Source organism: Choloepus didactylus, chromosome 1 (genome assembly GCF_015220235.1).
Source record: "Choloepus didactylus isolate mChoDid1 chromosome 1, mChoDid1.pri, whole genome shotgun sequence".
Lineage (NCBI taxonomy): Eukaryota > Metazoa > Chordata > Mammalia > Pilosa > Megalonychidae > Choloepus > Choloepus didactylus.
In genome coordinates, this window is record NC_051307.1 from 99521086 (window position 1) to 99536390 (window position 15305).

The window sequence follows — 15305 nt, forward strand, 5'->3', positions numbered from 1 at the left end:
ATCTCTGCCTCCGTTAGATGATATCTGTCTCCTTCTGTCTCCTCCTCACTCCCTTGCTTATAAGGACTCCAGTCATATTGGATTAGGGCCCACCGTGATTCAGTCTGGCCTTATCTTAATAGGGTTTTTGAAGATTTTGTTTACAAATGAGTTCACATCCACAGGACTTGAAATATCTTTGTGCAGGACATGATTCAATCCGTAACATCCATGTTATTCAACAGATCTGTTTTTACTTTCTAAGGATGTCTTTTCCCAGTAGCAATGGTGAAAGGAACATGCCTTAGGTTCTCTTTTTTTTTTAAATTCAATTTTATTGAGATATATTCACATACCATATAATTATCCACAGTGTATAATCAGTTGTTCACAGCATCATCAGGTAGGTGTGCTTTCATCACCACAATCAAGCTTTGAACATTTTCATTACTCCAAAAAATAAAATAAAAATAAAAAAGAACATCCAAAACATCCTACACCCCTCCTCCCCACATTGTTCATTTACTTTTTTAAATACAGTTTTATTGAGATCATTCACACACCCTACAGTCATCCACAGTGTACAATTGATTATTCACTGCACCATCATACATCATCATACATTTGTGCATTCATCACCAGAATCAATCTCCAAACCTTTTCCTTACTCCAAAATAAAAATAAAAGCAAAAAAGAACACCTAGTTCTTTCCATCCCCTCCATCCCACCCTATCCTTCATCTAATTTTTGTCCCCATTTTTCCACTCATCTGTCCAAACACTGGACAAAGGGAGTGCAAGCCACAAGGTTTTCACAATCACACAGTCACACTGTGCAAGCTACAAAGCTATATTAAATTGTCTTCAAGAGTCAAGGTCAGCAGTTTCAGGTGTTTCCCTCTAGCCACTCCAACACACTGAAAACTGAAAGGTGATATCTATATAGCGCACAAGAATACACCCCCAGAGTGACCTGTAGACTCCACTTGAAGCCCCTCTGCCACCGGTACCTTATTTTGTTTCATCTCTCTTCCCCCTCTGGTCAAGAAGATCCCCTCAGTTCCACAGTTCCGGGTCCAGGCTCATCCCCAGGAGTCATTTCCTGCATTGCCAGGGGAATTTACACCCCTGGGTGTCATGTCCCACGTAGCGGGGGCGTGCCCTAGGTTCCTAAGAGTGTCATTGGAAAGAAAGAATGTGAAGACTTTAAGGTGACTAATTTGAAAGGAACAATATTTATTTAGAAAAGGTCAGTATTGTAAGCAACCTCATTTCTTGAGGGTCACAGTGCATCTACTTTATGTCCCTAAGTGGGTATTAGCTATACGAATGAGAGCAAATACTTAAATCTGCTTAAAAGTATTCACATATTGTGGACCTAGACTTGTGAAAAGCTAGATATTCAGATACCAGCTGTATGTTGAAAACAGTTCTTCATTTTTCTTTCTTATTTGCTCTCTCTCATTCATTCTTTCACTCTTTCTCATCGCAGTCATATTCTTAAATTCTGACTATCTTAAAACTGCTACCAAAACTGTCATCATTATGATGCTGATGACAGGCATTTTTCATTGTTTTCAGTTCTACTTTTTTTTAGTCCCTTACTTGACATCATGCTTACCACCAGTGAAAGCACTTTCCTATTTGTATTAATAAATAGCTTCTCTCAAATGAGTCAACAGGTATACTTTAAAAATTATGAAGTGTATAAATAGTTGACATATATGGTGAAATATTTTATATGTTTTGCTATACCATTTATTTTTGGTATAGCTTACTGTACATATTCCATATACATATATATATATATAATTGTCATTGAATTCCTTACTATAATATCTCAGTGGATCTGTTTACTGGTTTAATATGTATATGTTTATACACAAATACTGTATGTTATTTTACAGAGGCTGTTGTATTAGGGTATGGGTTTTTTGCCCTGCTCTGCCTAGCTAGGTAAGAATTTATGAGCAACATTTATCCTATAATTTCATTTCAGTAAACTTCAATATTTCTTTAGATATGGGAAATAATCCTTATTAACTCCATTTCTCTTTTTTTTTGTCCAGACTTACCATTAAAAATAGAGTGTAGTTATGTTTGTAGGAAGTCACAAAAGGTAATTAGGATGCGTTAACCTTGAGGCATCTATTTTAGGTTTTATGTTTGTAACAAACTTCTTCAACCTGTATAATTATCTGGATGGTGGTGATCAATCATTATGATGCTGATGACAGGCATTTTTCATTGTTTTCAGTTCTACTTCTTTTTAGTCACTTACTTGACATCCTCAAGACTGTGAAAACCTTGAATCAATCCACCAGGCAGGAAGGGCACAGGCAGCAAGCAGACAAAGCAGTCTCCCAGCGTGCTGTCTCAAGGTTGTGCTCAGAGACTGAATGCCTTCATCTCTTCTTCTCGTCAGCATGTTTTAAAAGAAAAAGTTTATAGAAGTGGAAGTAAGTTTTTCAAAGTTTTGACATTTCTAGCATCAGAAATGCATTCATTCACTTAAGATCTACCAAGGGTCTAGCATGTGCTAAGCACTGGGCAAGAGCACTCACTGCTTTGATAAAGGTTTGCAGTCCAGCAACAAACATGGAAATGCAAACAACCAATATTGCCAGAAGATTCCAATGGACTCCTGAAGCTTAAATCTGAGCTCAACATGAACTATCAGTGAAGTATGACCGTAAATAGAGCCCAGCCTGACAGACTTTCTGAGAACCCACCCTTTTATAGCTCCAAGGGAAGCCTCATCCTTTTTTCTTTTTTCTTTTTCTTTAAAACAAGTTGGTATTTTGTGAAAATGGCAAAAGTAGTCAAAGTGTTTTCATGTCTTTTATTCTGGTCATGTCTAAGGAAACAGCATATTAGAAGTACATTTTTCTATGAAGTTTTCTTTGTTCTCCTCATGTCACAGTATGTTATGCATGTTTGTTTTTTCCCTCTAGAATCGATGCTCTTTAATGGCAGTGTCTCACAACCTTACCCTTATCTGTTACCTCAGAGTGCGTAGTGCAAATGTTTGACTAGATCCCCCACCCCCCTCCAATATTAACTCACGTAACAGCGTGAATGTTTGATAGCCTTTGTTGGAAGAGGAAACTGATATTCCCATGGAGGGGGATGTCCCTTCTCAGGAAACCTATCTTTGCTCTGCATAACAGTGATAAAACTAACCTGCTCTTAAATCTCTGGGAAGCGTGAGTTTGTGTACTTCTCCCACCCTCTTCCTGCTCTGAATCCAATGCAGCAAAACCTGCTATTAAAATGAAATGATCACTGTTCTCTGATTGTCTATGAGGGGTTTAAAACAGAGCTGGGGATTGAGAGAGATGGTATTTTTCTCCTGAAACTGGACAAGAGCTTGTCTGTAAAACAGGGTATTGAAGTGATGACTTGTCAAGTTCAGTATATCAAAAGTCAGAGGACGTTTGACTCGGAAAGGGCCCTTCATTCTCAAGCATGATATGTTTATGATGGCTGTGATCAGTCAGATTCTACATAGACTCTTCTAGTGATGGAGAACACACTCTCTTTCAGTGTGTGTATTCTCTAGCACACAGGGGAAAATGAAGCATATTTGGAATTTTATAGGCCATAAGTATCTTGCCTCATCTATCTGTAATTTCTTCTTTATTTTACTCAAACAAGGAAAACATATCATATACTCACATAGCTATTTAGTTTTGCGTTTCATAACTTTCTGATAATTAGGTTCACGTTTCTCTGCCTATAATCATGAAGCAGTACTTCATGGATTATAGTTTGACATAGCAATTTCACAGAATCAGATCATGAGTACACATAAACCTTTCCCCCTCTCTGCTTTCCCTGTCTGCAGGGGTACAAAGGTAGGCTTGAAACACAAAGAGCCCTCAGTGAAGCTTAGCTGCCACAAAAAAGCAGTAACAGTTATTGAAAATTCCTGGAGTAAATTGTGTTTGTATGAAATGTTTTCTCATTTTGGATTTGTCCCTGAGTGACTATTTCATTTTCAGATGGCTCCAAGGAAATTGGGCCATTTATTTTTTTTATATGGCACTCTGAATTTTCCAGAACCTCACTATCAATTTTCTTAGTTATTGCTGATAACATCACTGTGAGGAAAGTCAAAATTCCTCCCTCTCCTGTTCACCTAGATAACCCTAGACATAGAAAGGAGAAATGAATGGGATCAGGTCAGAATTATTCCAGGACAGAATCACTCTCAGAAGAACAATTTTTAAAAGTCATTGTAAGAGGTCTGAATACACCTAGTGATTGGTTCAGATAGCCTGGGAAACTCGGATTCTTTGGGGAAGCCCCTAGCGCCAGCAAAGCTGATAGCCTCCGACTCGTCCATGGGATTCACATGAAGTCTTTCAGTCCCCCACATTAAATTGTGTTTCTGTTTGTTTTTAAAACATGTAAAACATGACATATGAGGGCAGGCTGACCTAATTTGGGACAGAGATTTGGAATGATTTTCCTGAAGTAGCAGTGTTTGAGTTGATAGCTAAAGGAAAAGATAGAAATAAATTTGGTGAAGTTTGGAAAGCACCATTAGCAGAGATAAGGGAGACAGACAAAAGACATACAGGGCTGGCTAGGGCTGGGGAGGCATGGAAAATGGTTAAGTTAGCTTTTGTAAGTTGGATTTCACATACTTTGGTGGATGTTTAAGTCTGGAACTCAGGACCAAATCAAGCTTTTTATCAGCCATGCTTTTGTAACTTCCAGTAAATGGACTGAGAATCAGAGTCACAATAGTTCTGGTTGATAAAGTGGTGATAGCATGCAACAGTGCAGATAATTGATAAAGGCTCAGGAAAAGTTTAATGTGTGAATGATACAGGATACAGAGGAAAGACTTGGAAGAGAGTTTTCACCTTTAAATTTGTATAAAACCCGCAACTCTATTGCATGTCAGCAAATATATTGACACGAAGAAGGCCCTTTAGTATCTAACTTAAAACTACAATACATTCTTCTTTGGTAATCTGGAATGATGTTGGGTCTCTTATAAAATGTTCATCATGTATTTTGCTCAGTGTTATTGACTTACAGATGACACTTGTGAGATTTGTGGCAATGTCTAATTCATTGATCATGGTCTAGTTTTCTGAAGAACCGTTCCCATGGAATGGGCTAACCAGCCAATAACCTTGCCAAGAAACTTAGAATGGCAAGAGGAACCTATTGATTAATTCAATTTGAACTGAATTCTGTTTAGTGAAATTCAAACATGCCGTCAACACCTAGTTTATCTCCCTGTTATTCTTCCCACTGTTTTTTTTTTAATTTTGTTCCTAGCCTAACATTGTACTTTTCTATAATTTGGAAAAGTATACATATTATATAAATATGGACACTTATTTCTCACTTCAGTTTATCTTTGCTGAAAGTGTGAAGGGTATGTAAAATGTAAGATATATTGATTCTTATAAAGTTTTTTTTGGATTTGGTTCATCCAGAATTAGTTAACTACTGTAATGCACTCTTTATTTCTCTCCTAGTAACCTTCAGGAGACCTGCTATGGTTCATAATAACTTAGAGTCAGGCTTTTTTCTTCTTTTTTTAAAACTCACTTCACCAAATGACAGAAGGCAAAAAAGGGAATTTTATGAAATGTTGATATAATTATATAGCATAAGTGGAGAATTTGTAGAAAGTCCAGTTCTTTGCGTAGGAGTTGATTTAACAGTTGCCAACTAAGGTGCAGGAAATTAAGTGCCACATTACATGCAGCCTGAGGCTCCTCGGAAGGAAGAAAAATGCGTTCACTTTTCAATGAGCTGTGGGAAATTATTCCAAGACATCAGGAAAAGCTTTATTTCTGTGAAAAAGAGCAGTGTGGTCATCAGAGCAGAAGGGCCTTGAGTTTTGCATTCTGAAAGGTTTCTGCCGAACAAACCTCTAGAGTCTTGACTCCATTGACCTTGGGAGGGGGGAAAGTATGGAGCACAGAATTGGAATTGTAACCCCATGAAAGTTATTCTCTTTCAGTAATATTGCAGGAATACAGATAGTCTATGTTTCATCTAAATGAATGAAACACCAGCCACTAATCTGAATGAATGCCATTTCTGTTCGTAACGTAGGACTCAGTACTCGGCTGTAATGTTCAAACCCTTTGACTCTTTTATTCAACTCATGGAAATTTTTCTTAATAAAAAATTTCAAGTAAGAAAATAAATGCTATATGCCTGAATATATTCTTTGTAGTATTAACTATAATAGTAAAAGATGGAGACAATTTAAAATACCTAACAGTATAGAAATTATTAGATAAATTCAGGTACACAGAGGTAAATAAATACTATGCAACTATTAAAAGTTATTAGGTAGACTATTTATAGTTTCCATGTAACTATAGAAAATTGATCTAATCTTATGTTATATAGGGAAAATTTAAAACTAGTAATCATAAGTATAGCTAACATTTATTGGACCCTTTTTACGAGCCAAGCACTATTGAAACACTTTACTTTGATCCATTGTTACAATAATGCTGTGAGGTAGGTACTATTATTATTCCCATTTTACACATGAAGAAACTGAGCAAGGTTGCAGAAGTAATAATTGTTGGGTCTAGGACAAACCCAGGGAGCCTGACTCTAGGACTCACACTTAATCATTACTCAGTATAAGATCAGCAAACAAATGGGTGTATTCAGATTTATCACAAGCTGATAACACTCTGAGTGCATAAGAAAGCTGAAAGAGAATATACAGAAATAAAGTTAGTGTTGAAATTTGGAAAACACACAGTTTTTAAATTTCATTTAGTATCCTAATGTATGTTTTTTGCTATTTAAAATTTGACTTACTTACATGTAACATTTGAGTACAAAGTTCAAACTCTATTAAAGTAAAGCATTCCTATATTGTCAAAGAGGGGAGATCTCTATCCCACACAGCTCCTTATTCCATTTGAAAACTCACTCCCAGAGGTCTAGTGTTAGGTAAAAGCTATCAGAGTGAGCCCAAATCATGAAATAGTGGATTTATAAAGGAATGAACCCTATGAAGCAGCAGGATTTGCTAATATCTAGGGCAAAGAGGGGCAGCCTGTGTAACCTGGTTACAAGCCTCTAGCCTGTGATGCAAAGGTGACAAGGATAATAGGTATAACTGGCATAGGAAAATTTAAAGATAAACATTAGGAAGAACACCAAGCTTTAATAGTATTGGGTTGTGTATTCATGTTTTAAAATAAAAGCTTTATTTGCAAACATAGTGTTACCTACCCTTGGGATAAGCAGAAGTACTTATATATAGAAGGAAAAAATAAATACAGATGAAGGTGGGAGGTGAAGTACCTTGTAGAATACAGGATACATGATTGAGAGGGAGAAACGTGACTTATGTTGAATTTATTAAATATACATTGTGGGAAAAATATTTGCAATGGTTTGCTCTACCTTGTAGGTACAAAAAGATGCATCGGGGCCTCGGGATAATGTCCTCGGTCCCCTCCTGTGGTTACCTTGCTGCCAGGTGGTCAAGCTTAGATACCTGAGGTGCATTCTTCAGCAGTACAACCTGTGATACCACCTCAGATGATGTCACTTCTGCAAAGACAAGGGCTCAATTAAACCTCCCTTACTTACCTTGATGGCATCTGTTCTTTGTATAGTTGGGAAATTTGTTATTGTTTAGAACGCAATCTTTCATGTTTCATGTAATCTAAACCTACAAGTACCAAAAAGTTAAATAAACATGAGACATCTTTTGATTCCTCAAGACCATGGTCTCTTGAAGCAAATAACCAATGAGAAGAGATTTATTTTTATTTTACAGCTCAGGTTTTATAGTTTATACATTTTTTAACTTCTTATTTTGAAATATTTTCAAACTTGCAGGACAGTTACAGAAGTAATACAAACCCTATACAGAGATCTCCAAAAGACCCTTATCACCCCAGATACCCAGAGCCACCAATTTTAACATTTTGCCACATTTGCTGTATAATTCTAGCTATCCATCGGTCTATCAATACATTTATCAACCCAGCTATCCATCCATCCATCTATCTATCTGCTACCTATCAATCCATTTTCTGAACACTTGAGTATAGATTAGATAGATCATGTTCTTCGAACACTTAATACCAATAGGTACATTTCCTAAGAACAAGGATATTCACTTGTGTAACCACCTTAAGTGCCATTATCAAGTACCAGAAATTTAACATTGCTGTTAAAGTTTATATTCTATATTCCATTTTTTTTCATACGTACCAATAGTGTCCTTCTGAACCTTCTCCTTCCTTGTTAGATCCCATCCAGGCGTTCGGGATCATGTAGTGCCTTTAATTGTCATTGTTTCATTAGTTGCTCAATATTTCTTTCTACTTCTCATTCTTTTTTTTTTAATAGTTGTGAGAACATAAATACAACATAAACTTTCCCATCTTAACCACTCCCAAATATACCATTCAGTAAGATAAATCACTTTCAATATTTGCAGTCCCTTTATCACCTTCCATTTGTAAAACTTTATTCCCATCTCCCCAACCAGAAACCCTACACCAAATTGGCATTAATTCTTCTGTCCCTTCCCCCTGCTCTCTGCCCCCACCAACCAGTATTCTAGTTTCTATCTCAATTATCTTGCATAATCTCCGATATTTTCTTTTGGTTACCATGGGGTTTAAATTTAACATCCAAAATCTGTAACAATCTTGTTTGCTTTGATACCAATTTAACTTCAATAGAATACCAAAAAAAAAAAAAAAAAAAAAAAATGTCCCTATGCCCCTCCATCCCTCCTTTCCCCCTTTATTCAATTTTTGTCATAAATTATATGTTTATTCATTATGATTCCCAAACCACTAATTTCTCATTACACTTTGTGCATTTGTCTTTTAGATCCTGTAGGAAGTAAAAAGAGGAGTTAAAAATTAAAAATGCAATAATACTGACATTTATATTTACCCTAGTCATTAGGGTAAATACACTTTGTGCATTTGTCTTTTAGATCCTGTAGGAAGTAAAAAGAGGAGTTAAAAATTAAAAATGCAATAATACTGACATTTATATTTACCCTAGTCAGTGTTCTTTATTTCTTCTTGCAGCTTTGACCTATTGATTTGTCCTTTCCTTTCAACCTGCAAAATTCTTTTATCTTCTCTTATAAGGCTGGTCTAGTGGTGATGAAATCCCTCAGCTTTTGTTTACCTGGAAATATCTGAATCTCTCCCTGTTTTTTTGAAAGACAGCTTTGCCACATATAGATTTCTTGGTTGGCAGCTAATTTGTCATCCCACTCCCTCCCTGCCTCCTCTTATTGAGGCTTCCTTGCATGTAATGTTGATTCTCTCTTGTGGCTTTCAGAATTCTCTCTTTGGCATTTGACAGTTTGATTATAATATGCCAAGGTTTTGATCTATTTGGGTTTATTTGTGTTTGGAGTTTGTTGAGCGTCTTGGATGTCTTTCATTAAATTTGGGGAGCTATCAGCCATTATTTATTTGAAGATCTCTGTCCCTTTCTCTCTTTCTTCTTCTTCTGGGACTCTAACAATGTGCATGTTGGTACTCTTGATTGTATCCCACGCGTTCCTCAGGCACTGCTCGCTTTTCTCCGTTCTTTCTTCCTTCTGCTTCTCAGAGTGGATGGTTTCAGCTTTCTTATCTTCAAGTTCACTGATTTTTTCTTCTGCCATCTCCAATCTACTGTTGAATCTCTTTAGGGAATTTAAAATTTCTTTTCCTGTGGTCTTCAGTGCTGTTTGGTTCCTTTCCATAATTTCCATCTCTCTATTGATTCTCTCTTTGTGCTCATGTATAGTTTTCCTGATTTCCTTTAATTCTTTGCCCATATTTTCCCTTAGCTCTTTGAGCATAATTAGGACCGTTTTAAAAAACCATCGTTCCCAGTCTGGTCCTCTTCAATGATGGTTTCTAATGTGTCAATGCTTTAATTTTATCCTTTGCCTGGGCCATCACTTCCTTTTCCTTTGTATATTTTGTAATCATTTGTTGAAACCTGGGCATTTTGATATTTTAATATTATCGCTGGAATTTAGACTTAGGTTTTTCTCCCTTAAGCTTGTGTATAGCCAGTGTTATACAGAGCTTTTCTTGAATGCCAGGAACTAACCAAAAAGAAAAGAAAAGAAAAGAAAAACACCTTTTCCCAGTCTCTGCAGATTAATCTGTGCAAGTGCAGTTCTTCAGGATTTAATCATACAAAGAATTTAGAGAATAGCTCCAGGCAAAAGTGTAGCGGCCTGCCTGACCCTTTCTATGCAAGCTTCTTATTTTAGGCATACAAATGTGGCCCTAGAAATTTCCCTGCTCACAGGGATACAAATGTCCTCCTTCCCTAGGAAGCGGTCTCCTCACAGTCCTGGCACTGCACTGTTTGTCCTACAGCTAGCAATCCCTTGCCCCAGGCAGCAGCACTTAACTGCTCTACCACAGTGTTCTAGGAGAAATCTGTGAGCTGCTTTCTATGTGCAGGGCAAGTTCTGGGACAGTGAGTCCCTCAGGCCAGTACCAGACAAATTGGGCCAGACATACATGTACATGACTGTCAACTTCACTCCTTCTGGAACCAGGACCAGGGATTTTCATGCTAGGAGCTCCCTGGCTCTTGAGAAGTTAAGGGGTGGGTAAGGGGCTAGCCAGGAAGCCAGGAGATCCTACTGCTTTCAAGTAGTCTTTTTCTTGATTTAGCACTTGCCCTCTTCCTGCTGTCCTCTAACTGTTTTCTGGAGCTTTGGGAAAGATGTTTCTGCCAGTTCTTACTGGTTGTTCAAAGATTCTGTGGGCATCTCACTCCGTGGTTTTGATAGGTATGGGGCTATTGTTTTCACTTCAGCCTTATTGAGATACAATTCAGTTATTACTTTTCTTCTGAGTTTCTTTTCCTTTTATCAGCTTTAAAATAGTGTGTGTCTGTATGTGTGTTGTGATATGTATGTGTGTGTGTGTTTGGTGTTGAAAGATAGAGCACAATTGAGTTTTGAGAACATGATTGATAGAGCAGTTTGTGTTTGTAATAGAAGGTGGAATAAGATTGACTGTATATTGCAGAAAAAATGGAATGCATTGAAAGTTTCTAGTTAGCATATTCTTTTTATGCTAATAAAAAGCTAATAATTTTATGCTTTTTCCCTCTGTTTCCATTTACTCTGACAACTACTATTGTCATGACATTTTATAGTTTAGCAAAGAAAATACAGCGACTTTATAAACTAGTCAGAGTATAGTATTTAATACTGATGGGAGACAGCCTTTCTCCTGAGGTTCATTTGACTGATAGTCTTAGTTTATTATCTATTATCTATTATTTGGTCAGTAAATACATTTAGATACCCCCACATAGTGTCCTTTTATGTATCCATTTAGTTTTTCATTTGTTCAACAAAGTTTTACTGGCTGTCTTCTATGTATAATGCCTTCTCTGTGCTTGATAGTACAGAGATTATAAAATTAATAAGAAATGATCCTTGTTTTTAAGGAGGGACTTATGTATATCCAATGTGTAGGGCAGATTGAAGATCATAATGTAAGTGTGGTAAATAGAATGCTTTGGGAACACAGAGGGAGCAAGTAATTTAAATTGAGTGGTCATAGAAAGCTGCATGCAAAGGTGACATTTCCTCATGCCTTTGAAGGGCAGGGAGGCATTTGGTAGGTGGAGAAAGGGATAGGGTACTAGGACTTCCAACTTGAGGCGGACAGTAATTTATTGAATTTTTTCCATGTGCCAAGATGCTGTGCTAAATGAATCCTTTCCATAATCCTATGAGCCAAGTTCTATTCTTATCTTCATAGTTCAGAGAAGGAAATAGAATCTGGTAGAGGTTCAGTTTGTTTTTAGGCCAAAAGGGAAAGTGGCAGAACCCCTGTAATCTCTGCTAAGTTAAAAGAAAAAGTTTCTTTTGTTTGTGATCATGGCTAGCACAGGGGTCAACAGACTCTTTCTTAAAGAACAATTCTATCACAACTACTCAATTCTGCCACTGTAGCTCAAAAGCAGCCATATACGATAAGTAAATGAATATGTATGGCTGTGTTCTTCTAAAACTTTATTTAGAGACACTGAAATTTGACTTTTATACAATGTTTACATTTTATGGTATATTATTTTTATTTTTTCAACCATTTAAAAATCTTAAAACCATTCTTAGCTTACAGACTATACACAGTTAGGCAGCAGGCTAGATTTGGCCTGTTGGACATAGAGTGCTGATCCACTGGTGGCAATTAACAGGTTTTTGATAAATATTTTTCATGAGAAATAATTAATGGATAAAAATGCCCACACCATTTTCCAAGGCCACTGCATTGTACATCTCCAGGGGCCTCCATTTGGTTGGTGGTCTATGTGAATGGCACTGCCTGCAATTGTGGACTCTTAAGCCTCGGCAGCCAGTTACCCTGTACTCCAACACCAAGGGATGTATCATCAGCTATTACTAAATTTTATACAGATGTAGCCAATGAAAAGTTATAGGTCAGGAAATCAGCTGAGGTAAAATTTTGATTCTGTTATTGAACCAAAAGATATTTCTAGGCTTTCTCTTGAAATGACCAAAGATAGGTCATACTTTGTCACCTTGTTTGTCCATCCTTAAAGAGCAGGAGGTATTTGTGTTGTCTCTTTTAACATCTGTTATCTTCAGTGGTTCCCCTTTTGATTAAAATGAGTCAATACTGAAGGCTGACTTGTTTATAAAATGCCATGATGCAAGTTTGAGAGGGCCTTTAGAAAGCTTTGATGATACCCAATGTACTTGAATATACCTGGTGAGATCCAATTGTTCTTATAGAGACTGAGACAAAGATGTTGGCAGCAGTCAGTGGATCCCGGAAACACATCAAGGTTCCCTAGACTTCTTGCTGTGAGTTCCTAGGGCTAGAGTTGTGGAATTTCACTCTGTCAGCTCAGATGTGAAGTCTCGATAGCCCCTAGTATATTAGAGCCTTTGTCGCAGGTCTTTCTGACTTCAAAGTCTGTACAAGTTGAATTATGATGACGATTCCACTTAATAAAATATACAGTGTGACCTTGGCAATATATCTGTCCTCTCTGTGCATCAGTTTCTTTCTGTGGAAAGTGGGTTGATTCAAGTAATAAATTATATAATGAATTATTTAAAATCTTTTAATTTCTCTCTTGTTAAGATTTTTCTTTTCCTTTTTATTTATACAGAATTAAGAGTATAATTCAAGTTTTCCAGTTCTTTGCTATGTTTACTGTGAACCCAATTTTTTCTTAGGAACTCTGGATTCCACACGGAATATGATCAAATCATCTCTTATCTTTGTTCTGCTAACACTTGTCAAAAAAAGTGTGATGTACTCATCCAACTGCACTCTTTGGCTTTTAAGAAAAGGCTTCCTTTTTGAAAGTCATTTTGTTGATGGGTGAATTAACACAGAAGATTGGATCATTTTATTTACTGTGTGCTAGAAGATTACACTTTCTCCTGATTTCTGGATATGCTATATAGTTATGGTGATTTATGAAAAAAAAAATCAGAATGTCCTATGCCAAATTCTTAATGAGAGTCTAACTCACATTGAAATAATAGTTTATGTGATGGGAGTCATTTGATTTTCCCCAGTGGAAAGCAGTGCTTCGGTCTTTAAAAATGAAATACGGTACATTAGCTCCTTTTTATTCCCAGTAAGGAGACTTTGCTTTAATTCTAGAGAACATTGCTCTAAACTCACTTCCACATACTGATGCTTGCTGTTTAAATGATTTTGAAGAATAGGAGTAGAATGCTTTGTTGGACTGCATTTAATGATTGTCAGAGGGCATCTTTATACTAACCTGTTTCTCCTTTTGACCCTATAATCAGTAAGCTATTAGGAAAGGTCTTACTTATATTTTTATATATTAGAGGTTTCTTTCCTCTGCTTTGAATTTTAAAACTCAATTTCTTTGACTTTAATTCAGAGAATTCCATGACATAACCAGCACTGCATCTTATTGTTTTGTTTAGATCAGTGCCTCTCAACTTGGCTGCATCTGAGAACCACCTGGGGAGTTAAAAGGGGAGGAAAAAAAAAAAAAAAACCAAACAAACAAAAAACAAAAACAAGACCTAAATGCATCTCTGGACTCAACTTCTAGAAATACATGTTTAATCAGTTTGTAGAGTGGCCCAGGCATTAGTATTTCTTTTCTTTTTTCCTTTTTCTGTTTTTTAAAACAACGTCAGATGACTTTAACATGTAGTCTTGGTTAAAAACCGGGGTCATTAATTAGTGCTTCTCAAATTTTAATATGTGTATAAACCTCCTGGGGATTTTGTTAAAAATGCAGATTCTGATTCTGTAGGTTCGGTGGGTATAGTACTGCCTTTCCAAGGACGAAGGACCACATTTTCAGTAAGAAAGTTCTAAATTAAGGCCCAATTTAGTTAGAAAATATTTTATCCACAAGTGCCTTGACAAAACTGTCTATGATATAATTAACTTTTGTTTAGTTACTCAAAATGGTCTCATATCTTACTTTTAAAAATTACCATATTTACTGTCACTTTACTTAATTCAATCCTATGTTTATTGAGCACCTATTATATGTCCATTATTTTTTCCAGGCTTACAGGGGATGCACAGAGTAGAAAAATACAAACTTTATGCTTAAGTTGTTGAAAGAGGAGTAGAAGGTTAATGCTAATGACCATGTATCGAAGTGTAAAGCATTATAAGGGGAGAATTTTGATTGTTTATTTAATTTTGAGGAATTATGCTTTTAGTTAGAGATAGTTTTTAGGTTTTAGAAATGCTTGAAGTCTAAAGTATTTTGGGTTCTTCTCCCTGAAGGGGATTTTTTGTGGATATGTGTGTATGAATTTGTAGTTCTTAGGGATTTTTATCTATTTTGTTGATGGGCCTATCCCAAGTACCCAGAACAGTGCTTGATTGAACAAAAACTTGAAAAATATGTATGGAGTACATGATTGCTAACAGACATCTGTCACCTAGGACTAGGGTACAGTGACTTTCGAAACAGGCAATGTGACAGGAAGTCAATAGTAAAGGTAAAGAAACCAAAGATGTCATGTCATACCTCGGGCAATTATACCATGGGAAAAGTAGAGAGGGAATGAAAGGAGAAGGATATTTGCAGAGTACCCACTGTATATCAGGCATTTCAAAACCATACAAAGGAGTGTAGAAGGGGCACTTCCCAAATACGGATTCGTTGCTCGGCGCAGCCAATAGAAGTCACACCGAACCAGGCTGAAGAGGGAAAGAGGGTTTATTTATGTGCAGGTGAGAGGACAGGGGAAGCTTTCCCAAATCAGCCTCCCCAAAGTGTTTCTTCAATTGGTTTTTATACCCGTTGGAGACATCGAGTTAATTATTT

The 15305-nt window shown here is 36.6% G+C and overlaps 1 protein-coding gene and 1 long non-coding RNA gene across 5 annotated transcripts in view; one reads left to right on the top strand and one right to left on the bottom strand.

The window, feature by feature from the left end:
- FGF12 (fibroblast growth factor 12) overlaps positions 1-15305 on the top strand; it is a 631141-nt gene that overhangs the window by 498394 nt on the left and 117442 nt on the right. The window lies entirely within an intron of this gene.
- Positions 818-8420, bottom strand: LOC119535838. The gene is made up of 4 exons (XR_005217305.1): positions 8208-8420; positions 7389-7538; positions 2260-2392; positions 818-1148 (listed from the first exon to the last, which is right to left on the bottom strand). It is a non-coding gene; the product is annotated as an uncharacterized LOC119535838 (long non-coding RNA).